The sequence below is a fragment of the Motacilla alba genome, chromosome 2, assembly GCF_015832195.1.
Source record: "Motacilla alba alba isolate MOTALB_02 chromosome 2, Motacilla_alba_V1.0_pri, whole genome shotgun sequence".
NCBI classification, from domain to species: domain Eukaryota; kingdom Metazoa; phylum Chordata; class Aves; order Passeriformes; family Motacillidae; genus Motacilla; species Motacilla alba.
In genome coordinates, this window is record NC_052017.1 from 126,294,391 (window position 1) to 126,321,757 (window position 27,367).

A 27,367-nucleotide genomic window follows, 5' to 3' on the forward strand; every position below is an offset into this window, starting at 1 on the left:
AGTTTAGTTGTGTCTGCCTTGATGACTCTAGCCTTCAAATAAATCTCTGGTGGTTTTGTTGGCTTGGTTTTGGTTTATTTTTTTTTCCAGATGCTGCCAAAGTGATCTTTGCTTTGCCTAATTCTGATCATATCTTTTAAACATATACTCTGAAATATTCAAATATTGAATGGTCTCTTTCAATCATTTCTTCCTACTCTATACCACTTTTCCTGATGACTCCACCAATTAAAAACATTACTCTTAGGAAGTCTTTAGGAAATTATTTGGAGTGAGAGAAACTAATGATGAGTAAAACTTCAGTTCAAGGGAATTAGTTACATAACTGTATAGAGAAATTTCAGTAACTAGTGTTTACATTAAGGCATGTAATTTGGTATTTAGCTGAACCAGAGTCAAAATAAATGTAATTTTATCTTATCTTTGTGCAATACATCAGATTAGCATTTCTAGACTGCCAAGATCATTGTTTGTGTTAAACAAATAGCACTAAGACAGACTGCTACAAATTTTTACTGTGGCACTTTGCACTTAGAATATCATCTGTCAAAAGATTGCTCTCAAAGCACTTTACAGACATTAACTAATTGGGTCTAATGACACTTCTCTGGAAACAATGAAGCATAATTAATTCCCTTTTGTGAAAAGGGAATTTAAGGCACGGAGAGAGCAAATGATTTTTCCAAGGTCACAAAGAATATTGCAGAAGATATGGGAACAGAACCCAAATCATCCAGCCCTCCAAGACTGTGATCTAGGCACAGGAACAGAGCTATCAGCTGTGGGAGGAGGACAGCTCTTCCTTTCCTTTCTTTGTTATTACAGAAGTATGGGAAATTAATTGCTTTCATTAATTCCACACTAATGGCCTGTGAAGTAACAGTCCATTAGGAAGCAAGCTGTTTGCCTGTCCAAGCTCTGCATGTAAACAGCAGTGAAGAAACTGTGCATTTCCAAGCTATCACTCTGTCAGAGACCATGTATTGTTCATGTTATTAATTTTTATTGATAATATCCTTTACTGTTTATTGTAGAGTTGTGTTTCTAATCTTGTGCATTTGTATTCCTCAGAGTTAAACCTTACAGAGACAGGAAACAGACCACAGAATTTCAATTTATGTGTAAGAGGTTATTTCAAGGACTTTTGTAGATATGTAAATTCATGTCTTAGCTTTGTTATAAATTACTAGAATTTTATTTTTTATTTTAAGCTTTAAAGTCAGACTTCTCCTAGCCTTCACTTAAAAGCTAGAAGAGACAAGTAGTTCCCATCTGAAAAAAAAATAAAGGAAGAATGGGAACTAAACATTCTGCTCTAGAAGTCAGCTTCCCCCTGTTCTCTGTTTAGATCTCCAATGGTCTCCTCTAATTAGAATTATTGCATAGTTACTATATTATAAACTTATTATAAACAAAATATGTGTGTGTGGTCAGACTTTCAAAAGTGATTAGGTATCTAACTGCATTGGCAGCTCCTTGGGAGCTCTTGATAAAGGCGCCTGAGTCCCACTGGATGGAGAACAGACTGCTAATGGGTTCCATAGAGGCACATCCTTTCATTTCACACAAACTGGCTTCACCTACTGCTTCTTTAATTGTCTTGTGCCTTGATACTTTGGTAGTCTTTTTTAACTCCTTCTCAGTAACTTTGATACAATGAAGCAGAAAACAAAAATAAAGGAAGTTACAGAGCAGAACCCCTCTGCCTGTCTCCGCATCTGCTTTATTCAAAGGTTAATAAAATGGGAGCTTTGCTGATGGAAATTGACTGACTGTAGGTCTTTTTTACATACTTATTAGTGTGTTTGGAACATTGACTGACTCGCTGGATAGACTTTTCTTGCAGTTCATGCTATAAGCTAGCCAATAAAATCACTGGAAGATGTAGCTGGACTTTTTGAGGAAGGATCTACAGGGATCTTTCTGCTAGAAGAGACAAACAAGAGCCCCTTTGCCACTCTCCTGTACAACCTGATAGGAATTTGCACCTCACTTTGCACTGATAAATCACTGATTAAAATTTACAGCACGGACAAAGAAAGCAACAAGTGGGGTGTACACAAACTAAAACAAAGAATTAAATCCAGACTCTGCAGAATATTTTTTGTTTGTTTCAAAAAGACACTCTTTTTCTTGTTGTTGTATTAACTATGATGGATTTAGCAGCTGAATCAGGCAAGAAAGAGTATACAAACCAAAAAGGCAGTTTGTAAAATGTTTCACATCTGGACAGAATTTTTCTTTTCTATAAAAAAAGAATTTATTTTATGATTTTATAAATTGCAGCTCTCAAACTGTTCATTGAGAAATTGTCTGTAACCTAACTGACTATAACCTAACCTAGTTCTTTTAAAGACTACAAAGAAATGTTTCATTTTAAATGGATACCATTGACATTCCCCTGCACTGACTTCCCTCCTGACAATTATTTTCCACTGATGCTGTAGCTATTAGCAGTGTGGTAGTGCTTGGAACTTCAGATCAAGGTACATTACATTGGCTGCTGCTGCTGTAAAGCTTTGCTGTCCTCAGTTTGAACCTAGGTGAGCGAAAATGGCTATTTCAGAAAACTAGAGATATAATCTGCAGGATTCCAGATATCTAGCAAGGCTATTACAGCCTAACATTTTAGTATCTAATTCCAAGGGCATCCAGTAACAGGCAAGACTCAGAACAACTCCCAGCTGGCCGTCCTTCTAAAAGAAACCAGGCATTGTCTTAACTGGGTTCCAAGTTTACAGATGTATTTGTGTACTGGTGGCCATGTGGTCTCTTAAAACACAACATTTAAATAATGGGCATTTAGCATGTGCCTTAAGGTTATGACATTAGCTCCTGTCTCTCTTCTTGCACCAGAGCTGCCAAGTCCTGATCCAGATAAAAAGTTGTTTGCCTGTCTTTTCACATAGACCACATCTCACAAACATGGATGATTACTTTATCTAGTTGTATAATGTTCTTAATTTCTCACAAGGACCAGTACATCCCATAATCACTTTATTTTCTCAGCTTGGACCTTGACTCCACAATTGGTCATCTCTGCCCTACAACAAGCTTAAATATATGAGAAAGGACCGCTGCAGGTCCTCCCTCCTCTGCTCCTTTCCTCCCAGACTCTCTACATGATCCAAACTCTCCCAGCTGAGACCAGCAGTCCTACTAGTCTGGTCATTGCTGAGCCTATAACCCTTTTCAGGACAAGCCATGATGCTCCACTGGTACATTAAATCAGCTCCTTCACCATTCATGCCTCGTACAAAGCAGGACATTTTGGCCACTGAGAACCTACAGGGAGGTGGGGGAGAAGTATTTTGCTGGTCATTCAGAAGACCTAGGAGGCATTTGCAGGGCCTGAGGGAAAAATTCTGTGTTCCCTGAGAGTAGGGATCCCTCTACTATACATAGATCTTCACATGTGAGAAAAAACCCCTTGCTCACAGAATAGGAAACCACAGCCTCTGGTCCAGCATTGTATCCGTCTGGCAGATTTCTCCCCCCAGACATTTCATTGCAGGACTAAAATCCTTCATCCCTGGAATTTTTTTTTTCTTTTTTTTTCTCCATTATACTTATATTAGTCCACAACATATTCCAGACAGACTGAACGGTGTGTGTAAAATCCACAGAGACCAATGAGTTAAATATCAGCTCAAAAATGTACGACCTGAAAGCAGAGGCTTAAAATGGAGACAGTTTGTCAGCAGTGTCTCCACTTCCTCTCCTAATAATACTGTGTTTTAGTACTCATAGCACAAACTCTTGTAATGACATTACCGGAATTGCTGTAGAGGCATAATATATCCTAAGGTATATTTATTATAATGCTAAATTTTTTGATATCCATACATTTTTCTGTCAAGGTTTTCATGCTGACACTATTTTTCTCCTAGCATGTGAGAGAAAAGCAGTAATTTGCTGGTTTATGTTTGTGTTACCATATCTCAGAAACAGATTAAATTTCACTGTAATGCTATAGAATTTGAATTAATGTTTGAGCCCTTAATTTACCTTTCCCGTGTGTAAAATTGGAATATTTATCTATGATGCATTTAATATCCATCTTTCAAAAATGCTGCTATAACAATACACAACAATTTGGAAAAAGAAAACATAAGAGGCTCCAAACTGCATTTCGATTACAGGGTTATGCCAAAACACATAATACCATATCACTAACAGAGCTGCACTAAAAAAAAATTAGATTAACTGCAAAATCAGATAAAAAATTACTTCACTGGCCTATACTGCTGTGCCTGATTTGGATGGCATTCAGAAATCATGTTTTGTAAATGACTGAATAATACGAGAAACTTATTTGTCCATACAGAACTATATTTTAGTCAATCTTTTAGAAAACCAGAGGCTGGACAAAAGTAAATGGATATTAAAGAAAATGTGAATTGAACACTTTAAACAACTGGTAGTTCTGTGTGGTCATAGATGCACCTCATCTGGCTTCATCTTACTCAGCTATCCTGAGCCTATGGTCCTCTGGTACCACCAGGCTGCTACTTACCTCCCTTATTTTAGACAAGTACCTTGTGTTGGGCTGAGCTCCCTCTGAGACTCAGAAAGAGGGAACCTCACAAACTAGTTTGGAGTAATTTATACCAATGCTTAAAGTGGAGTGAATAAATTGAGATTAACTGTATCTTAAGGCCTGTAAATGCAACACAGCTGGGGTTTTTTTTAGTGACATCTAGGGGAACCTGACCATCTCAGAGTGGTATGACCAAACCAGGGAACTTGTGGGAAAGGAGACTGGTCCAAATTTGAGAATAATGTTTCATTATGGGGTAAAATTTCTCTAGTTCTCAAAGTGAACTTTGAGATACGACTGCATCCAGGAGTGATTTTCAGCTTTCAAACTATATCTGGCAAGATCTTTGCCCAGATCTCAGCTAATTATACAGTGAATGTTTAAAGGCATTTTTTAATTCCATAATGGACCCACCACAAGAGGTTTTTTTCTATGAAAAGTGCTGAATACAGAGTAGATGCCACTTTTCCAGAGAGATGAGTGTAGAAAAGTCTTTAAGCATCACGAAGCATCTCAGCTTTATCCAAGTAATAACCAGACAAATTTATCTGCACTAAGATTTTATGCAGAAGTGCTAATAAATTTAGGGGGACCATGAGGCAGCAAAAGCAGTTCTCTTAGTCCTAAAAGGCCTTTCTCTCTGTGAAACAGCCTGCATCAAGTGAAGGGGAATGAGAAATCACACAGATAAGGACAGATATTTGTCTATGTATATATATATATATATATATTTTTTTTTTTTTTTTTTTTTTTTTAGATCTTGCTTCTCTCAGAAAGCTGTATTATATTTGCACACTGTGGAAGAAATGTCTTTATTTACATTGCTGCCACATCAGATAGATGGCTATCTGTTTGCTCCTTTTCATGTCATCTGAATGTTGGCATCCCTCAGCCTCCTGCTGCCAATATCATCCTTTTCAGAGCTTGTGCTGGTCCTGGTGGTCTTTATGAGCCATTCACTCTGCTGTCTACTATGCTCCCTCAAACAGGCCCATAGGGAGCCCCTGCTGACTTGGAAACCTAGAAGTTTCTGTAAAAGAGCTCTATACTTTAATTATATCCATTTTAATTAAATCAATCTGATTCAGTTCCTGAGCCAAGTCCTCATTTTCTCACACAATAAGGGGTGGAGAAAATTTTCAGAGTGGAAGTCATTAACCTCTCCCTTTCACTGTCAGGGTCTACGAGATGCCCAGAAGCCTCTGTGACTCACTCTACTACTATAAATCAGTGGGCTGTCATGGCATTTTCAGATGCCTGCTGTCAAGAACTGTGTCCTGCCTGCAAGCCAGAGGAATAATTCAGGAAATGAATGCTGCATTTGTGGAGAGTAGAAAATGTTGTAGAGTCAAGATTTTCATTTCCAGCAAATCTTTAACATTGGAACACCAGGAACTAGCAAGAACATCCAAAATATTCACACATATATTCTCTTTTCAGTACAGTTCCACCAAAAATAGTCTGGTTCCTCTTCCAGCGCTGAAGCTATGACAGAGAACATGCCATTCCATTTGACAGCTTTTGGGAACCAAGGACCCTTGCTTCACATTGAGGTGGCCATTAAAAGAATACACTTTAAGTAAATGAATGCCATAAGGGTTGTGAGCTTCCCTTAGGGAAACATTATTATAACAACACTGCATGCACCCAACCTTAAAAAATATATGACATAGACAGGCACAAAAAGAAGATTTTCTTCAATAGAACTTCAGGTAGTCAGTGAACTACCTCCCAAATGACACATTTAGGACTCCTGGGCAATCCAGAATGCAGAATTTGTACTAGTTTTTCTTTCTTACCTGATAGAAATGCATGTCAGAACTCAAAAATATAATTTCAGTACCTTAATTTGTCTCATGCAGTAATTTGTAAATGGTTTTATTAATATGTAATATTTGTAGAGGAGGCCATGAAGTATACTTTGAAACAATAAATCAATCTAGAATTTATAACTGTATCAAAATTTAAATCTTTTGCTGATTAGGGAGCAGCAGATTTTAAAATCAGAGACATTTCATAAATTCCTTACAAAGGTGCACAGAGAACAAAGTACTCCTGCAATGTCTTAAGCAAAGCCTAATGAAAAGAAGGCATAAGACTATATACTCCAAATTTTTTCACGTTTTCCTCTGACAAGGACTCTGCTGCACTTTTTGCCTCAGAAACAAGACATACAATATGGATTTTCTGTTCCCGTAAGAATTAGGAAAAAATGTCCCTTGACTCACAGATTCCATGCAGTGGTCTCCCTCATCTGGAGCTTGGGAAAAGCAGCACTATCACATCTACTGAAGTTACTGGGAATTTTGTACCTATCACTCTTATCTGTCTTGCGTCTATGGTCAGATTCATTTCATGGCCTAAGCCAGGTCACGAAGTCTGAAAGCCTTTTAAGCCAACACATTCAAATATGTTTGTACCCTTAGCATACATAGCTGTAAAATCAAGTGTTTATGTAGAGAGATTGATTCATCATACACCAGTAGGGCTAATATGTAGTTTCAAATTTTGCATTTAATCTTAAGAAGTTTTCTGTGAAACTATTATCATTATAGGTGTTATTAACATCAGTTGGGGATCCCTACAGCTAGACGGGGCCTAATTTGCTGCTTCTGACAGAGCAGACACTATATATATGTATATATATCTTTCAGGTATAGTCAGTGTTTTCAGGAACTACACTGATGCTTCTGAGCAGATTTTTGCTTTATTTTGCTTTGGTTCATATCTTTACCCCCTGCTGCATCCTGTAGTTTGCTTTTCTATACTTTTTCCTTCCTTTTAGTTTAATTAAGTGAATTGAAGTGAACAGGCATATTCTCTTGTGAATTGCCATTTATTATACCAAGCTCTCCACATCCATGGAAATTGCTTTTTGCATCTTTAATTTGCAAGTAGGATGTAATAGGAGTGTAAGGAGGGTTTGTCCCACAGGATTATTAGACAGATGAAAAATGAGGTGCAATAATAGTGGAATAAATAGAACAACAACACAGTGAAAGAACAGCTAGTGAGAGCAGATTATTTGGGAATACTTATATGCCTTGTGGCAAGGGACACTATTCTAAACCTTTCTGAGCTGACAGAAGTGCTGGTAGGAAGAAAAGGTGTTTGTATACATTTGACACTTGAAATTTCATTGCACTGGCAAAATGTCTAAGACGAATTAAAGGAGCCAAACATGTCCAAGTAGTGATTAGTTGCTTTGACTGTTTTGGTTTTTTTTCCACTGTCAGCATGGTGCTATCAAAATCCAAACCAGTCTTTTATTATCAAATAGGGACATCATGCTTGATAATACATTTTCAGTTGATAATACATTATGGATTAATACATACATTTTCAAGAATGGACATCCCTGAATATTATAAGATCATTGTATTGGTGGCCAAAGAAAATTATTTTAATCTTCCATATCAGAGTCTGAAAATGCAAAAAAAATGCATCTAATCCTGTCATTAGTGTACAAAGTATTCTTAGTAAGAGAGTTCTTAAAGGAATTAAGAAGATGGAGGCCTGGTCAACTGACAAAGGGTCAAGAAAACTGTATATTTGTGGTGATGAGGAAGATCTGAAACAATATCTGCACACGCAGACAATCCAATGAAATGGAAGCCTTAAAAATCATGAGTGCTGTGTAGCTCTGTCCTTGGGAATAGACAGGACCAATTTGGGACCTTGCATGGTCCTCTGGCTGCTGCTGAGGTGTGGCATTCCATGGCAGCTTCAGAGCCTTGGATGTCTCAAAATGTTCAGTAAATAAAGACAGTGACTCGAGTGTCTTCAAAACAGGTCAAAATGTGACTGGCCTGAAAATAAAGAGGCTACATTAATCCAATGAATATTTATTAGCAACAGACAGCTCCTTGCTCATAAATTGGTTAGGAAAGATAAACTGGAAAAAAGACCTGATAAAGCAAAAATAAATTATCTCATACACACTTAAATTACCCTCCTGATTTTAACTAAGAACAGGAATTTATCTTGAAGAACTTAACCTCTAGATCTGAAAAGTTCAGCAGTCTGAAAGAGAAGAACAAAAGATAGTAAGTGATAACTTTTGGTAAAATGTAAATACATTTGAATTGGAACAGTAGAGGCTCTTCGAAGAAAAACTAGGGGGAAAAAAGTGTGAAGCTGGTAAAGAACAACCTGTGAATTAGATCATCTTCAGCATAGTACATAAAAGATGGCCTTAAAAGTACCAACAATTTGAGTTCACGTCGTACATTTCCAAACTGCAGCATGTCAAGGTGATCTATACAACATCTTCAGCTGCTGCGATGGGGAGTTCATTTTGACTTGGGATTTAATTACAGCATTTACACATTTACATCAGCTATTATTCAGTGACAAAGAAAATAAGGATCATGGAAAGGAAAGCTGTAAAGCAAGAGCTGTTTTTTAACGACTTCTATTTGTTTAAAATAGAAGTCCTCTTAAAGAACTTATTTTGAAAAAAATATATATTTGATAGGAAAGTAGCAAAAATTTACTGTCCATGGTATTACTCTATTTGATAGAGTCAAGAAAAAATGCTAGGATAGGAGATGAAACAATGATTTTGGTCTTAGAAAGTACTCTGAGAAACAATCAATAGGTTGTGGACATGTACATCGATGAATCATCTTAACTTGTGATTGAAGTGTCCTTCCACTTGAAACCACATTTCAGCTCAAATGAAAGGGGATTGCTGGTTCCTCAGCAGAAAGAGAATGATTTTGGAAAAATAAAGGTTGCAAAAACCTTAAGGCAAAATTATATTTTCATGAGTGATACAATAAAAGCTTTATTTAGTTTATGTTGTGTGACTTGCCCTACTCCTGCAGACAACAATATAATAATATTGTGGAACAGCCAACAAGAATTAAAAGCTATCTAGAGTCTTATAATTTTGATGACAAATAAAAACTCTTAAAAGGCACTATAAACCTATTTTCTGATGGCTGAAGTGTGTTTCTGAGACCATTACTGTCCTTTCAAAATGTTATCCTGGTTCCAAGAACCACTAAAAAGCATAAGCAATCTTGTTTTTTCACTTGAATCTTTTAACATTGTCTTCTCATTCTCAGCTATGACAACTGAGCTGTTACCTTTTATAAAATAAGAAACTTAATCATATCTCCTCAGAATTCCTACTGACAATCTCTTCCTCACATTTATCAACACTTCCTATTTCAATCAGTTCTGCATCTGCTTGGTTTCTAAGGCAATATGCACCCATTCATTAAATCTCAGGAAACACATCACTTTTTAGTCACTGATACTATCAATGCAGAGATCCTGTTATGAGACATTTATTTCTTCCAAGATTGATTATGGCAATTTTTATTAAATAGATTTCCTAGATCTGTCTGGTTGAATTTACAGTCCTGTATGCTTCCATTCTTCTTGTCCTTAAAGCAGCAACCCCTTTCTAGGGATTTCTGTTTAATGAAGAGAATGCTCTGGTCATATGTGAAGACTTGAAAAGCATACTATCTTTCCAAGGTTTCCACACTTGTTTCAATCTTCCACTGTTTTCCAGGTCCTGGTCTGGCTCCTTGTCCCCAGATCTCAGCTCTGCCTTACAGTACTACATTCCTTTTTTTCACTCAAGCACAGAAGACACTTTCTGCTAAGTCACCAGGTTCATAACACCACACTGTTAACATTTCAATCCTAAAGTCCTTTCTGAGTGTATCAGCCTTGATGCTGATACTGTTCAGGTCTAGCAAATGTTGCTGGGAGATTGCAGAGCCAGTCTGAAACGTGACCTAAACCTTTCACTAGGTGTACATTAGAAAGGAGTCGGGTCCAACAGAAGCAAATATTTTTTTGGCAAAAAAAGCTGCATTGAAGCCCTTTTATGGAGGTGTTGAGAGGCCTGCCTTCAAGGCAATGGGAAGATACACTTGGAAATGGCTGGATTGTTTTCAGCTGGCAGCTCTTTTATTTGCTGATAATCACTCATAGCAAACTCTTTTCCCTGGAAACTCTTCAAAACAGTGCTCTGAGGAAACCTTCCTGCTTGTCCCTGTTGCTAGGTGTGGTCTATAAGAGACTTCCACCTCTGCAGGTCTTGTCATATTTTTCTTGGCTGTTACCAAGCATAAAAATGTCAGCAGAATTTTTTTCTTTGAAAGATGCCAATTAGGACATTAAGCTCTTGTGGCAAGAGGTTCTGTGTTACACACAGCACATATCTCTATCCTTGTAAAACAACATGCCAAGTGTTCCAGCTGTCCTGTGCAGAGAGGGCTTCAAACTGCTTTCTTGGGAACCTACCACTGGTGGTTATATCAGGATTGTTGCTTTACATTTTTAGTTTTTTACAGTAAATAGCTGTATTTCTGTGAGGCTCTGAGTTGGCTTCACAAATCACAAAGACTGGAAGGGTACTTCTTAGCATCCAGAAGCAGGAATACCAGGTCTTGCATGGAGTAACTAATGTCAAAATGAACTTGCAAAGAGGAAATACACTGTGCAGGTGCAGTGTTTGGATAAGCAAATGTGCAGGTTTACTCTCCTCTTTGCACAAGGTGTTGCAGCTCACTTCTTGTATGCTTGTCACCCTTCTCTCAGTGTCTAGACTGGTCTAAGAGTAGAAACATCTATTTCATGGTTATTTAACATGCGAATCAGATTGTGTTTACTTGGGCATTTTCTAACACTGGTTAATTTCTGCTTTAGCTCAACTGAGAACAGTACTTACCAGATTAATTTCTGAATTATAGATGTAGCCAATGTAATATCCATGTAATTGTCCCAGAAATTAATTTGGCATATTATGTTTAAATATTTATGTGAACATAGTCTCCATTAACCCCCATTTAAATACTTCCTTGTCTTGCTCAGATATACAAGATCTGAGGCTGAAAACAACCTGATTGTCATTGTACTGGAGCACCCTATCAATAACACTTAGGCAGGCCCCCACAGAGAGGAAATCAGCCAGGGTAGGGGGCTCTTTTTCCAAATTAGATTTCTTGGAATGGAGAAAAAGGAAAACTCTATTATTTCAAACATCTGTCTGCACTAGAAAGCCTCCACCAAAATCACAGGATGTGTCACAATTAAATGGCTTGGAAATGATTTCTTGAGAGCAGAAATTTTATATTCAGTCATGCATAGCAGAACAGAGGAGGGCTTCCCCTCAAAAAGCTTCCTTGGAGTAAATTATTATACTCTCAAGAAAACAGGATCTGTTATGAATCCAAAACAGAATTAAAACTTTGAAGCACACAAAGGTTTCATTTATGAAGATTGAGGTTCCCAGGTTCTGACTCCAGAGGGTTCTTTTTCTCTGTACTAGTGTTTCAGTCACTCTTCAATAGAATGCTTGCTGGTCACCAGAGTAATGGAACAAAGAGGAGTTTGAGTGATAAGAGTTTGCTGCTGCTCAGGTGCTCCTGAGCACGGGTTTCTTTACGTGAAGAGCAAGACCATGACTTTCCTTATGTATCCTCATCCAACACTGCCAGAGGTGGCTGCAGAGAAAGTAGATAAAAAAGCATTCCTGATATGAATTTTGATTCAGAGATGTGAGTCAAGAGCCAGACATACAAGTTTTGCAGGCAAGGCATGGGAACTTGAACGTCTGACACTTATGTGGTCTCAGAGTCATAATCCCACAGTGCGCCCTCAAGGAAAAAATCTTGCATTCCTGCGAATCCCTATGAAAAGCAATATTTCTTTGAAAGATCTAGACCTAAAACCAGAGGTGAAGGAATCAGGGTGAGCTGGGTAAAATGCCATTTCAAACAATAACTTCTTGAAGTTGCAGATTATAGTGTTAATGGATGGAGATTAACTGTAAATCTAAGCAGAACGACTCCCAGTCTATTTAAAAGAAGAAACAACCCTTTTGTGGGAAGTGGAAATATCGTATCACAGCTGTGCAACAACACACTTAGACTAAGCATTGAAATTTTCCTCTGTTCCAAAAAGATGTTAATCACCGCAGGGAAAAGGAATCTATTTGTCTGTCATCCTTACAGAAAAGTGCTAAAATGTATTAAAGTTCAATAAACAGCTTCACATGACATTAACACTGTTCAGCTGAAAACCTTCAGATCTTTCAGTCCTGTATAAAAAATAAGGTTTTTGAAATGTACATACTAAAAGCAGTGCAAGGACATGATGGTTGTGAATATAGAAAACTATTTGTACACAATCAAGTTAGGTAATGGTGCAAAAAATTGCTCTATAAATCAATCAGCCCTCTATACTTGTTTCATTAAGGGATAATATAACTCTGATATCATTTCACTAAAGTTGGCTAAGCTTCTCATTTTTGATTTCCATCCAATTTTTTTAGCAGAACTCAGCATTTTAGAAACAAAGGAAAGAAAAAAAATCCAGTGCAGATGTACATTTTCCTGATGTTTAATGCAGAACAGCAAGGTTGCAGTACATTAGTCATCATGGCAAACAGCCGATATGGAATATTAACTGAACTTTGGAGAAAAGCTGTATTTGTTCTAAATGCCTATACCGGTGTTTGTAGAACATTTTAATATTCTATAGTGGGTGTGATAGTTATCATTAAGTGAGGGCTTTGCAGCAAAACCTCTCCCTACAGGCAAATTTTACAGCTCTGACTGATGGTAACGTGTAGCCACAAAATCAGACTTTAAGTCAATTTTTGACTCATATTGCTATCTTGATTTGTACAATTTTATTCTGAAATGCTTTGTACAGAATGAGAAAAACAGCCATTGATATTTCCTGGAAACACTTCATTCCTGATTCACCTTCTGCACATTCTTCACTTGATCCTGTTAACAATCCTCAGCTCTTAGAAAAGGTGCTAAGCTCCCTCTGTTACCATTTAGCCCAGAGGGGTGACAGGAGATTTTGACCAAATATGTGATCATGTCACATGCAAGATCATTTAGGTTTTGAGTGAGATGAGATCATGTGTCTCCTTAAAATCAGCTTGTATCAAGTTTGAAGCAATCCACATAACATTTAAGGCATGCAATCAATAGTCATCTGATACATCAAAAAAAGAACACACCCTCAAAAATATCAGCTTGCCCCCAGTCCTCTTCTTTGATGATATAAAGTGAAATTCATCAGATTTATTACCTTGGAGGTTCTATTCTAAATGGTAAGCCACAGTATCTGTTCTCGAGTGTTCAGAAATCATACTCATAGATAATGGATAATTTCAATTTCAATTCTTGGACGCATGAAAAAATCAGGAAAATAAGCAAATGGCATGACTCTTCTTTCAGTGATGAACAAATTAACATTTATAACAATTTTTGGCACTGATGTCATTATTTTGTAAGCTGAAGTAATAAGAGAGGCAAATGCTAATTTTTAAACATTTTTCTTGTTGTAATCATATTTTCACTCTATTGCTGATCTTTTATGTCTTTATCTTTAATCCATTTCAACAATACAGTCTTATATATTTTCATTTTGTTCATTCGTATACATTTGTTCCCTTGTATTTTTGCTTACTTTTTTTCTCACGCTCTGAACCATTTCTCTCTCTCTACATCATGATAAACTTTTTCTTCATTGGTCTGCTGATCTGGGCATAGGACCTTCTTTATCTTGGTTTATTCTTATTTCAGCCCAGAAATAATTAGGTTCCACCTAGTTCTGAGGAAGGTATGTCTCACCTCAGAAGAAAGTTCCCCAAGTGGCAAATAGATTACCCCAGAGTTAGCAAGGTCCACCCTCTGTAGCAGAGACTTCTGAACCCTCCCATGCTCCACCACAACAGACAGCAAAACTGGCTATCTTCACTCATCAGAGGCCCATCTCCTACAGTCAAGGACCAATGTTATTTGTGGTTCATGTGTTCATCCATGTGCCAAAGATTCCTGGGTCTGTGTCCACAGTGCCTGGTTCACATGGCACTCTCAGACTTACTATGAAGCCTATAAATCCTTTCAGCTCTTTGAAGGCTATGGCCTTGATCCTCAGACTTCAAAGCATATTCCAGTCTGAATAAACACATACTGCCTGAATCAATCTCACTGTCTCACTGCATTCTGCAGTTTTACTGTAATTAATTGACTTGATTTTTTTTCTTTCTATTTTTTTCCTTATTCTCCTTCTCTTAGTGGAAAGCTTAGAAGCAGGTGTTTTACTGATGAGAAAAGACATTTCAAATTTTCACCCCCTCTACACTAGGTCAACCATCATCACAGTTTAGCTAGCAGAATCATAAGTGCCAATGCATCTACAGAACTGCAATTAAATACATCCTTGGTCAGCAAGACAGGAGAAGGTGTGCAGATGCAGACATAGCTTATAGGTAAATATGTCAAAAGCAGTGTGAAGCAGTAGCTGTAAAGTAAGGCAACAGAAGTGGAACAGATGAGAACAGAACACAGACAATGAAAGTGAAAAAGGAGAGGAAGATTGACTCTATAAATCTGTTGACTTAGAGCAGAATCACTTTTTCTTCATGCCTTTATCAAGTAGAAATATTTTGGAATAGGGGGTGCAAATTTTTGAATTTTTGAATTTTTGAAGGGGTGTCTTTCCCATACTAGGAAAAGTGATAAGAGTGTAGTCTAATCAGCCATTTGGATAGTTAAGTTGATGCCTTGTGTTTAGGCAGAAGCAGCTGGAGTGAAGATTAGATTGGTTCAAACCAGAACAGGGACAGCCTATAATTATTCCAGTCCTCTAAGCCCAGAATTTTACTTTCCATGGGCAGCTGCAGGATAGCTGGACAGCTGCTCTCTACCATTAACTGAGATGTAAGTGATTTTTTTGTCCATTTCCAAAATCATATTGATCTTAGACTGACAAACATCCAAAACTTTCTGTATCATCCTAGCTTTGTCAGAAACAGAGAGCAATAAAGTTGATTCATAAACAAATGGTATCTGTGATATATGCAACCCAGACAAATATAATGTATTTTGATTTCCAGCCAGGTAATTTAAGACATTAACACCCAGAGAGCACTGAAAGCCTGGGTGACTGCTTGAAAAGGAAAGAAAAAATCCTGTGGGTCTACCATTTAAATATTTTTCCAGGGCAACCTTTGAATCAAGATGGCAACAGATTGATCTTGTAAACTAACAACTGATAATAAGGTTTGAAATATTCCACGAAGAGAAGAAACAGTTTAAGTCCTCTTGGCCTTAAAGAGAAGCACTAACAGCCTACTGGGATCAAAAAGGATTGACATTGCAGAAACAGTTTGGGATGAAAAGAGTAATTGAAAAAGTCTTAATTTCCTTTTATGGCTCAACAGCCAAAGTCCATACAGGCAAAATGGATAAGGACTTTAATGGTTAGAGAAAAAGGTGCTGATTTTGTAAGTGAAGTCAGTGTGGAAATAACTCCTTCCTTACATTTTTAAAAAGTGAACAGACAAAGAACAGGATAAATGTGTTTTACAAATGCTAGAAACATATGTAACAAGATTGTTGTATTAAAAACATATGTTGAGGGAAAATTATGATTATATTGGAATGACAAAGAGTTGCTTAAATCAAGCTATCAACTGGGAGATAAAATTACCAACATATAAAGTTTGCAGATGGGTGAGGTAAAACAAAAGCAATGAGAGAGGGAGAAATTTGCACACAGGGAGAATACTGAATAAACAGAAATAAATGACACTAGGATTTTGGCTGACACGATAGGAACTATTTGAAGTGAAGAATGAGATATGGAAAAAGTCCCTGGATCTTGCCAGAGAACTTCAGAAGAGAATGAGAAAGCATTATCAGGAAATGTTTTTACAGATGAAGGAAGTCTGTATCAAACTTGCTATAATGATTGTGTTCGGAGTTCAATTGCCTAGACATTTCCTAGGAAAATATTAGTGGAGGAAAAGTAGGAAGGAAGCACGATTTTGAAAGTAATACAAGATTGCTTCCTGTACAGGAAAAGGATAATGTGGATGTAGGGACTAGAAATAATGCAGATACAATGAATTCAGTTAAATATGGGGAGAATAATATATTAATTAGTGTAACCCCAAGGCTGAAATGCTAGAAAGATTTAAATAGCAATTGTATTTTAGTAGTATCAGATTCTGAATGGCTATTAATAAATTTAAAGTAGCCTGAAAGCATCCAGCTCTGCCAAAGGAAATTCAGAAACCCATGAAGATATGTTTCAGAAGGATATATTCAAAATATAAATCATATATTGTGAATGAAGACAGAGAAAGCACTGAAGTTGTTTCAGGGAAGAATAATGCAGTATCTACTTCCAGTTTAAGAACAAGTATAGAATTATTTTTATGACAGTAGTGAAAGTTTCCAGCAGCTTTAGTGAACTATGAGCTTGCCCCATCCATGATGTTACCACTGCTGACATGAAGAAGAAGAAGAAGAAGAAGAAGAAGAAGAAGAAGAAGAAGAAGAAGAAGAAGAAGAAGAAGAAGAAGAAGAAGAAGAAGAAGAAGAAGAAATAAAAGAAACTGGAGTCAAAGAGAAGAGATTGGATGTGAAGAGGAAAATTATAAATGTCCTAATATATACTCACATATTTTCCTGATTCTGGGGGATGAACTTCACAGATGAGCTTGAGCGCTATGCACAGGGCCAGCAGTGATCCTCCAGTGCACATGACTCATTTCAAATGTGGAGAACCACACTTGAGACCATTATTTGTCTATTAGACAAGGATTCAGTTCTCCAAGGAAACTACTTTTACATGAACAAACAGGTAGCCTGGGGCAAGCTGCTTTTATCTTTTCATTCTGGAGATTATATAGTTGTACCACTGATACAGTATTTGCTGTTTGTTGAGTGTTGGCTGTTTAAAGGGTGGCAGGTGACTGACGAGAAGTGCCAGGACAACATTTCAATGCATGGCAGAATTTCACCCAGAACTGTTGAGGCAGTCCTAAATTTCCTATTGCCCTACAGCTAGTGCCTGTGTTCTGCTCTGGAGACAAGAACATGAGTCCAAAAAAATGAAGTAATATGAAGCTGTACCTGCCACCCCTTGGTCATGCTCCTCAGCCTTCCACAAAACTTCCTTCTTCACCTTTATCACTGGCTCGAAAAGGCCATTTCTGAACCTCCTTTTTTTAAAGCTCTAATTTTTATTTTTTTAAAATAAAAATTGTGTTGCAAATACCACTGAAACTACGTTTGGCTTTAAATTATCTGTGGTATGTTAATTTAATATGTACAGGAGTCTTTTGTTTCATTTTATCCCAGATTACTTCTTTTTGCTCAGAATTGTCACAAAATAATAAAATGGAGAGAAATTATTTCCACTCTGCTGGCTGTCATCACCTTTATGCAAGGAGACTACTTCTTACCCATTTTTGGACAATATTTGCAGCCAATGCACTCACGCTGATCAGTTCAGCCAAAATCATTTTGCATTCCTGTCTAGACACAGGACTAGATTCTGTCTGGATTTCTAAAGCCACAAGGAATCCAGAGGTGAACTGCTGGATTTACCCAACAGAGAAGTGGACAGATACTCTCATGATTTCCCATTATCAAGGAGTGCACTTCTCCCACAAAAATACAAACAGGACTCCTTCAGGTAAAATTCTCCTAACAATCTGTTCACTTTATGAAATGTAACATCTTAGTTATCAGGAAGATTAGGTACACAAAAATATTCACACTTGCAAAGAGCAAAAGTAAGGCTGAACCTTTATTAGACAGCAGTCTTAGTGTAGGAACCAAGACCACATATCTCAAAATTCTTCATGTGTTTATTCCTATTAGCTTTATTCCACGGCTCAGTTTTTATCTGTTCTCCAGCCCTGTACAACTGGCCTCTTTGGCAGCTGACCATCGGCACTATTTGTAAAACTGGCCATTACATAGACTTTTAACAAAAATATGTGACTGGTATTGATCTATTAAGTCAACTTCCAGTTTCATCCCCACATCTACTTTGGATCAGTGAAATTTTCATGTCTATTTAACTCCCATCTCAGCATTCCTCAGTCAAAATCTGTTATAAACATTTGGCTTCCTATGCATCTTCCATGGACTGAAGCTGACTGTCAGATTGAGTACTACATACTCTACAAAGTCTACACACATACTACTAAATACTGTAGAAAAAAGGACAATGCAATTACTTCCCTTTAAAGAAAATATTTTGGGGAAAAACAGAAAGGAGAAGAGATACATAGATTAGTATCATGTGTCACAATATGACCACCCAGATTGCTGTGTTTGTGAGGTATGGAGTGAGTACTTGTCATCTGTCTTTCTTCACACAGCAAAAGTCCCAGACTTTCTTTTCCTGGAACAAGTTAAGACACAAGAGTATCAGTAATTTTCTTGTACTGAGATGATTTGAATTAATGGTCAAGTTTGAAAGCCCACTGCTGTAAGGATTAAAGCATACTTTTGATATTTTGTGTGTTCCTTGACATTTATGAATCAATGTCATAAGGCTGGTCTCACTGCTGTTTTCCTCTGAGCTTATGATAATTCCACACATTTCTCCTTTCATCCATAGCAACCTCACACTCACATGCAACAGACTGGTATAATTGTCAAGACGGGAAAGATCTGAGAAACATTTTAAATGGATACAGCTGAGGTTTGTAATTATTGTAAGAAAATGTTGATAGACACATTTAAGATTTTACCTGTAAAGGAAAGTGATTAGTCCCTGTTTAAGCACCTCTTAGCAGTATGCCAAAGCATTAAGAAAGAAAACACCCTATGACTTCCAGGTGTATTTCTGAGGGTCTGAATAACTCATTACGTCTACTTACTTCATCACTATAAGGCAGTGTAATCATTTACTCACTTGCCTGCAGCAATGAGAAAGAAAAGTGGTGAAAATGTTGAAAAATAATATTTGTAAAACATTACTTTTGTCAGGGGTAGTTGTCTGCTCTTGTGCCCAAAAACCATGAAATCTCAAAATACAGCTTCTTTAAATGCTTTATTCCTTTCCCCCAAAGAAATACAAAACAGTGACACTGGCATTCCTCAAGCTCTGAACACAAACACATTTAACAGCATTTGAGTCACAGCAGCACTGTGCAGTCTGCCTGAGTAGACCTGCTCTCCCATATGGACCCTATAACAGGATGCCAAACATCAGCAAGAAAATACATCAGAACATCAGAACCTTGATTATTCCAACTACTGCCATATATTTATATTCTGGACTCAAACTGAGATCTTCATTTTCTGCTTACACTTAACTGTGGAAATTAATCATTTGGGATTGCAATTATACATATGATGATCAGGGAAATTATAATAACATTGAAGGCACCGCATCTTTAGCCTGCATTTTGTCTTAGACATGTCAGAGAATGCTTAATGAAGCATTTTACATCCCATTAAAACTTTATAGCACACACTACCTCCTACTAAAATTCCTTAGTCAATACCTAAGTGCAGCTTAAAAATCAGATACACTTATAAAATATAAACATATTGTACAAGTAAGTTAGAGTTAATGCAACTTATTAGAGAAGGATAGAGCTCCATGTATTTGGTGCAGTACTCACAGAAATAACTGCTAGTGGTAGTACATACTAGCTGGAGATCAGGTTGCACTTGTGTACTGTTACATTGCAAAGTCTTGATATATGACTGAAAAATAATATACTTAAATTCAATAATTCTCTAATATAAATCTCCTAGTTGTAATCTGTGCCAACAAATGATTCTGGTGGTTTGACCCTGGTCGGACACAAGGTGCCCACCAAAACCACTGTATCATTTCCCTCTGCAGGTGAAGGGGGGACAGAAAATATAATGAAAGGCTCATGGGTCAAGGTCAAGACAGAGAGGCATCACTCACAAGTCATCATTACAGCCAAAATGGGCCTGACTTGGGGCAAAAGAGAATTTAATTTATTGCCAAATCAGAGCAGGATAATGAGAAATAAAACCAAATCTTAAAATCACCTTCTACCTTCCCCCCCACCCTTGCTAGGCTCAACTTCACTCACAATTTTCTCTCCCTCCTCCCTTCCAGGAGCACAGGGGGGTGGGGGAATGGGGGCTGTGGTCAGTTCCATTCACGTTGTCTCTGCCTTTCCTTCCACCTGAGAAACTCCTCACACTCTGCCCGTGCTCCAGCCTGGGGTTCCTCTCATGGGAGACAGCCCTCCATGAACCTCTCCAACGTGAGTCCTTCCCGTGGGTTGCAGTTTTTTTATGAACAAGAACAGCATTATATCAAGTAAGTGTGTAATGATCACTGAAGAATGGAACAGATATCAAATCTGGACCAAAAAAAATTTTAAGCACTTAGCTAAATCTCACTCATGTTAGCAAGGCAATGTAATTAACTACAGATGAAAGCAAAACTGAAAAGACAGGGAGGAAGGAGAAATTTGTAGAGAAGAGGGGATGAGTACACCAAAGTCCATATGCTAAAAAAAAATCATTATTTTTGTTGTGACATAATTTTCCATTTCTGTTTTAAAATTTACAGTGAGATACAATTTCAGGTTAATTTTGTTAGTCATCCAACCCAAATAATTTCGTCCTAAGATATCATCAGCAACTGTAATTTGATCAAATTTCAACTAACACTGATGAAAGAGGTAAGGACACCACCCTCAACACTAGAGAAATCCACTGCAGAACTCCAAGTACTTACTTCAAGCACTGGCTTTGTAGGAGCACAACTGGGAACAGTTCCAACCTAGGCACAGTTTTTCTACATCTATTCTTTCAAATGTTTCAGACTAAAAAAAAATTAAAATTATAAACTACAAGATTCTTGTACAAGTATGGTGGTAAACATGGGTGTTGTGACACCATGTGTCTATGCTGATAGAAGAAATTAAATAAAAAGGTTTACTACTATCCTTGTCACAACTGTAGTAATAAATGGCATAAATTCCTACCTATTTATCTATTTATCAGAAAATTATCTTGATAAAGCTCTCCAGCCATACCAATGGGACCTTTTGCCCAAGTTAAAAATGAATATCCTTACTATCTAATGGTTCCAATTAGATCAAAAAGTTTCATGTCTATTTTAGGCATCACTTAAAGCAAATTCTTTTTTTTTTTTTTTTTTTTGTGATAAAGCAGCCAGTGTTCTTAACAAGCTGACTTTTAAACAAATCAAAAAACATTATTTACCTTTTGATTAATACTTAGTCAAGAAGAGCATTCCCCAAACTTGTCTTTCAAGGTAGCTTTTTTCTTTTTTTACTAGAGTGATTAAAGTACAGTTCAGGCAGAGGCAAAGAGCTGTCCCAAGGCTCTGTACCATTTAAGGCCTATATTCAAGTGACAAACTGTGATAGCCTCTTCCTGGTTTTCTTCATAGAAGTAAATTCCAGCTTCCTCAATGACTTCAACCAGAGACCTTAAACCAAGGACCTGAACCTGTTCTGCTTAAAAATCCTGAAAGCTGAACCTGTCCATTCACATTAATAAATTATTATGGAATGAAACCTGCAAAAGTGGAGCTCAAAAGAGATATTGTTTTTATAACTGAAGTGCCACCAAAACACTGAAATAAATAGAATGTATGTGTTTCTTTGGCACACTATGGTTTTCAAATATGGGAGTGAACATCTCCTGGGTCCTCAAGAGTAAAGACATATCCTTAGAGACACATGAAAGTGACTGCAATGTAGGCACTGCCCTAGAGCCATAGTCAAACTGTTGATTCATCCAGTCTCGTATCCTCTCTCCAGTAAAATCTGCACCTATTGCAGCAGAGGAAGGTTTAAACTTCCAGAGTGTTTAATGAAGATCCTAATGAGGTTTCATCTGTAACAGCTGGCAGCAGCAGTCTGAAACCAAAAAAGTGTTGTAACAGGGCTCTTAATGAAGAGAGGAGGATGGTGGTTTCATATTAAATTTCTTTGTCAAAAATAAAATCTGCTTCAGATTTTCTACTTGTATGAGTCTTTGAGCACTTAGACTACAGAATTAATTGTACCTACCACTGTACTTTTGAACTCTTGTTCCTCTTCACTGTGTTCATCTGCAGGGACACTGCCATCAAATTGAAGAAAAAAATGATATGGAGCACTTTCATGTAAAGTTCAGGAATCAAGCTTCAGGCCCAGGGAAGTGATTCACTTGGCTGCCTCTCCTTATATGCTCAAAAAAAAGAGAGTACTGGGTTTGCATGTCAGGTCTTGGTAGCAGGGGCTGCTGGGGTATCTTCTGTGAGGAACTGCTGGAAGTTCCTCCATGTCCGACTGAGCCAATGGCAGCTGGCTCCAAGATGGACCTGCCACTGGCCAAAGCCAAGTTCCCCAGGAAGAGCTGTAGTGCCTCTGGGATAATGCATGTGAGAAGTGGGAAAAAAGTTATTGTGTAGGAGCAATTTCCACCAGAGCAGAGCAGAGTGCGAAAATGTGAGAGCAACAACTCCGCAGACACCAAGGCCAGAGAAGGAGGGGGAGGAGGTGCTTCCGGTGTCAGAGCTGAGATTCCTCTGAAGCCCTTGGTGAAGACCATGATGAGGCAGGTTGTGACCCTGCAGCCCAAAGAGGTCCATGGCTGGGCAGCTGCAACCCTGGAGGACCCCATGCTAGAGCAGGTGGATACAGCGATCCTGTGGGAAGCCCACAATGGAGGAGGCTGTTCCTGAAGGACTGCATCCCATGGAAAGGACCGACGCTGCAGCAGTTCACAAAGAACAGTTTATCCTCCCAAGTGGGAGGGACTCACAGCGGAGAACTTCACAGAGTTCTTCACTCCCATCTGCTGTGGGAGGAACCCCATGCTGGAGCAGGGGTAAGAGAGAGAACGCTCCTCTCTCAGGAGGAGGAAGCAACAGAAACAAAGTGTGATGAAATGACTGCAATCCCCTATCCCTGTCCCCCTGTGCCTCTGGAGGGGAGGAGGGAGATAACCCAGGAGTGAATGTGAACCTAGGAAAAAGGCAGGTGTGCTGGGAAGGTAATTTTAAGATTTGGATTTATTTCTCATTATCCTGCTCTGATTTGATTGGCAATAAATTAAATTAATTTTTGGCCCAAGCTGAATCTGCCCTGTCCATGACAGATGTGTGAGCTCTCCCTGTCCTTTTCTCAGCCCACAAGAATTTTTGTTATATTCTCTTTCCCATACCCAGTTGTGGAGTGGAGGGATAGGCCAGCTTTGGTGGGCAACTGACCATGAGCCAGAATCAACTCGCCAGAGAGTGGTTATGTTTTGCTTATTCTTTCAACAATAGAATTAAAAAAGAAAAAATGCTTTAATTGTCAACATTTTCATTCCAAGAAGAAAACACAGCAATTTATGTAATTGCAAAATCATCATCATAATAGTACATGTCACCTTGAGTGGATCAGAACTGAAGGATAAAAATACGCTTTGCCTTGATAAAGGATTGTTAAAGAATAGGAGTTTTTTAACACATATACAGAAAATGGGAGGAAAACAAAATGGAAAATGAGGTCTCAGTAAGAAAAACTGGTCTTCTGTTCAGAAAAGAGGAATAACAATGGATTTTGGTTCCCAATTCTGATGATGCCTTGGTATCCACAATAAATGGTAAAATATGTGAAACCTTATGATCTTGATTGAAGTGCCTATAGACAAGTACAACTTTCATAAGGTACACACAGGTTATCCAGTCAATAGGCTGGTTTTTTGTCTGCTTACATTACCTGAAGTACCTTCCTCTTCAGTCTGAAAGTTTCCCGAGCTCTTATACCAAAAGTGCATTGGGACAATTGTGTGTCTCTCTTTTATCTACAACTATCCAAGTAAAAGCAAAGAGATACTAGCTAATATTCAGCCTGTTTCCCATGGCAAGGTCTGCAACTAAATCCATCTATAGGAGAAATGAAGATACTGCCAAACTCCACATGACCATCCTACCAGCAGACAGGCATCCTGGGCTGCATTCTGCACCAACCACATCTCAAGGATCCCACACTGGCACTACAGTTTTCACAAGGGAATAAAGGCTCAGCTGAAGCTGAACCACTGTGCCAGCAATGCCAGGGATATGGAGGCTCCCAGGAGAACTGCAAGCTTCAATCCAGCGTCAAAACAGTTGTGATTGTCCTGGAAAAATAGAGACCAAGGTATTAAAGAGCCATGACATTACAAGGATCTACGTTATGTCCACAAAAATGCATCCCATGGCTCCAGTCTCTGGTTTAGGACTGTGCTTCACCAGAGTCTCTGATCTCATTAATGATGTTTAGCTCATGTTAGTTCAAACATTTGACAAATTAGTATCAAACTTTTCCAAAAAATTTTGTTTCTTGAAAGAACAAGATGTTGATCTCAATAAATTCTATGGTATTATGCATTTCTAAAACTAAATCTGCAGCAGGTTCTTTAATTTTTCTATTCTAAGTGGATAATTATTTTGAAAAATATGAATAAATAGCCCCCATCTCGATTAGTGTCTCCATTATAATATAATAACATTAAACACAAATTGTTGTTTTTCTGGGGTTTTTTATCTATCAATCCTACATTAAACAAAATCCTCACAGATCACCACAGTTCCAGATATGGCTGGATTAAATGAAGCTCAGTTTCCAGCAAGTCCCTGACATAAAGGGCCACTCTTGACAAAGCTGTAGAATAACACATAATTTCTGTTAACTTTTTCCCCACTAAATTATATCTTATGCAATCATCAGAGTAAATCAAACTAATAAACTGCTTAAAAAGAAATGAAATATCATTGAAAATTTTGTTTTAGTGCAGTAAAATTAGTGACAAGCATGAGGTTTATGATTTAGACTGTGAAGCTCCTTTTACAAGTTAGAGGGTTTGAGCCCGGGTTTTTGATTCTGATCCTAGTCTTAACTAATCTATTTTATTATAAATCCCTACTACTAAATGAGTTTGCCTTATCATTATGCTCATCCGTATTGTAAAAACTAGGAACAAATTGAAACAAATAGGAACGAATTGCTGCACTTGCTGGGACATATCTGCCAGTTTTAGTCAGAAGCAGTTACATTACTGGAAGGGAAAAATACTTTTTCAAAATTGGCAGCAGATGAGCTTTTGCCTGCTGAAGTCACATATTTAAGCCATTTATATTTCATTTATTAATTGCAAGAGTTGAGGTGCATCATACCTTCTATGGTGGTCTACAGAGGTGGCTAGATAGAGTCCAGTGGAAAAATTTTTATAAAAATCAAAATTTCAGGAAAAGAAAGCAAGTTTCTCAAATTTAATGTTAATGTTCTCCTCTCCTCTCCTCAGTCCACCCAGAGATATCAGAGTATCTAATTTCATAGGTAAATCTATGAAATCTATGTGTGCGGTAACAGTGATTTCAAAGTCTGATTACATTTTCAGAATGTGGCTTGCTATTGAATATTTTTTAACTTCAAAATTTAAACTCTTTAACCTTACAGGTTTTTACTGAAAGGTGCAGTTCACAGCTTTATCACATTTGCTGTGTAAGAGGCCTGATCTACGGATGACAGACTTTTCTCCTCCTTTGGTGGAAGTTTTAAGGAGATAAAGGTGGATGTGAACCAAGCAGTTTTATTCTTTAAGATAGATTTACTGAGAAACAAATGCATTCTCATGATTGATTCATTTTGTGTGCCTGTGCCTCATCTTCCTGAGTTCTGAACAACAAGATGTTTGTTATCTATAACTCTGTTGCTCCTATTCTCCATATCATTGGTTTCAGTGAGGAGAGAGATACTAGTCAACAATCAAACTGAAGTATGGGTTGGCATCCCAGTATTTTGTGTCCCTATATTATACTAGGTTGGCTGAGCTCCAGAAACAAGTTTCATTGCAAGCCTAACTCAAAATTAGTCACCTATGATCATCATTTTAGGTAATTTTTGTGATACTGGGTTTTTATGTTTCTGTATCACATTATTTCTTCTTTTCAATGATGCCTTCGTCAGAATTTTTTCTTTTCATTTGTTAACCCTCTTATCCTTTACTCTGTATCCCTTTTGTAGATGGATAAATCATCAATACATCACTTTTCACCAATATTCCTACTGCTCCTTTCATATTAATAAGAAGTTGGTTATTGTTAAATTTCTAGAGTTGATCAGGTCAAAATTTGCCTGCACCTTTTTCCTTATCCTGGTTCAGTTGTTAAAAATGCTAAAATTAGTACTATGCCCTAAGTCATATATTTCACACAGGGGTTTATTTTTGCTCTTATTTTTTCTTTCTATTCGCAAAATGAGAGAGAACGAGAATCTCTTAACGCTTTCCATATCTTCCTCTGCAAAATACAGAAACTGAGGTAAAATCTTTCCCCACTCAATGCTGTTGGTCTGAGATGGGCATTAACTTTGAGGATTAATTCTGGCAGAGTATTTACAATTCCAGGTTTTTGAGGCAGTCTTGAGTTACCTCTTCAAATAATGATAATATCGCAGAAGAATTATCTAAATGTGGCTTAACATATCAGGGAGCTCTTAGTGTGGCTCCTCATTTTTGTGAATGTGAATATAATTCACATTTTTGTCAGGAACAGCAATTTTCTCTCTTTTTATTGACTGAAGATTAGAGGCTTTATTAGAAAACATATAATACTTATAGAAACAAGTTTCATTCACTGCAAATGGTCTGTCTGCTCATTTCATTCAGGCCATTTATGTACAACAACCACAGTGTAAAAAATTTATATAATCATTTATGGACAAAGGAAAGCAGATGTAAGTTATAGACTTCTGGCCTCTTTGAAGACAAGTGATAAGGTAGAATATGTACAGAAAGTCCAAACTGCCCTCAGGCATTTACAGATTAACAACATAATTCATTTTTGTCACTCTTGTTGGTCAGATTCCAGTCACACTTTTCACAGTGTAAAAATTTTCTGTAGATGCTCAGAGACAGAAATGAAATTACCCCAAAATAATGGGAATTAAAATCTGATGAGTTTAGCATTTTCCCATAAGCACAGTAAAGAGCTGCTCTTTACACCCTATGCTTTTCATACGTGCACACATGCATGGACATGGGGATGAGC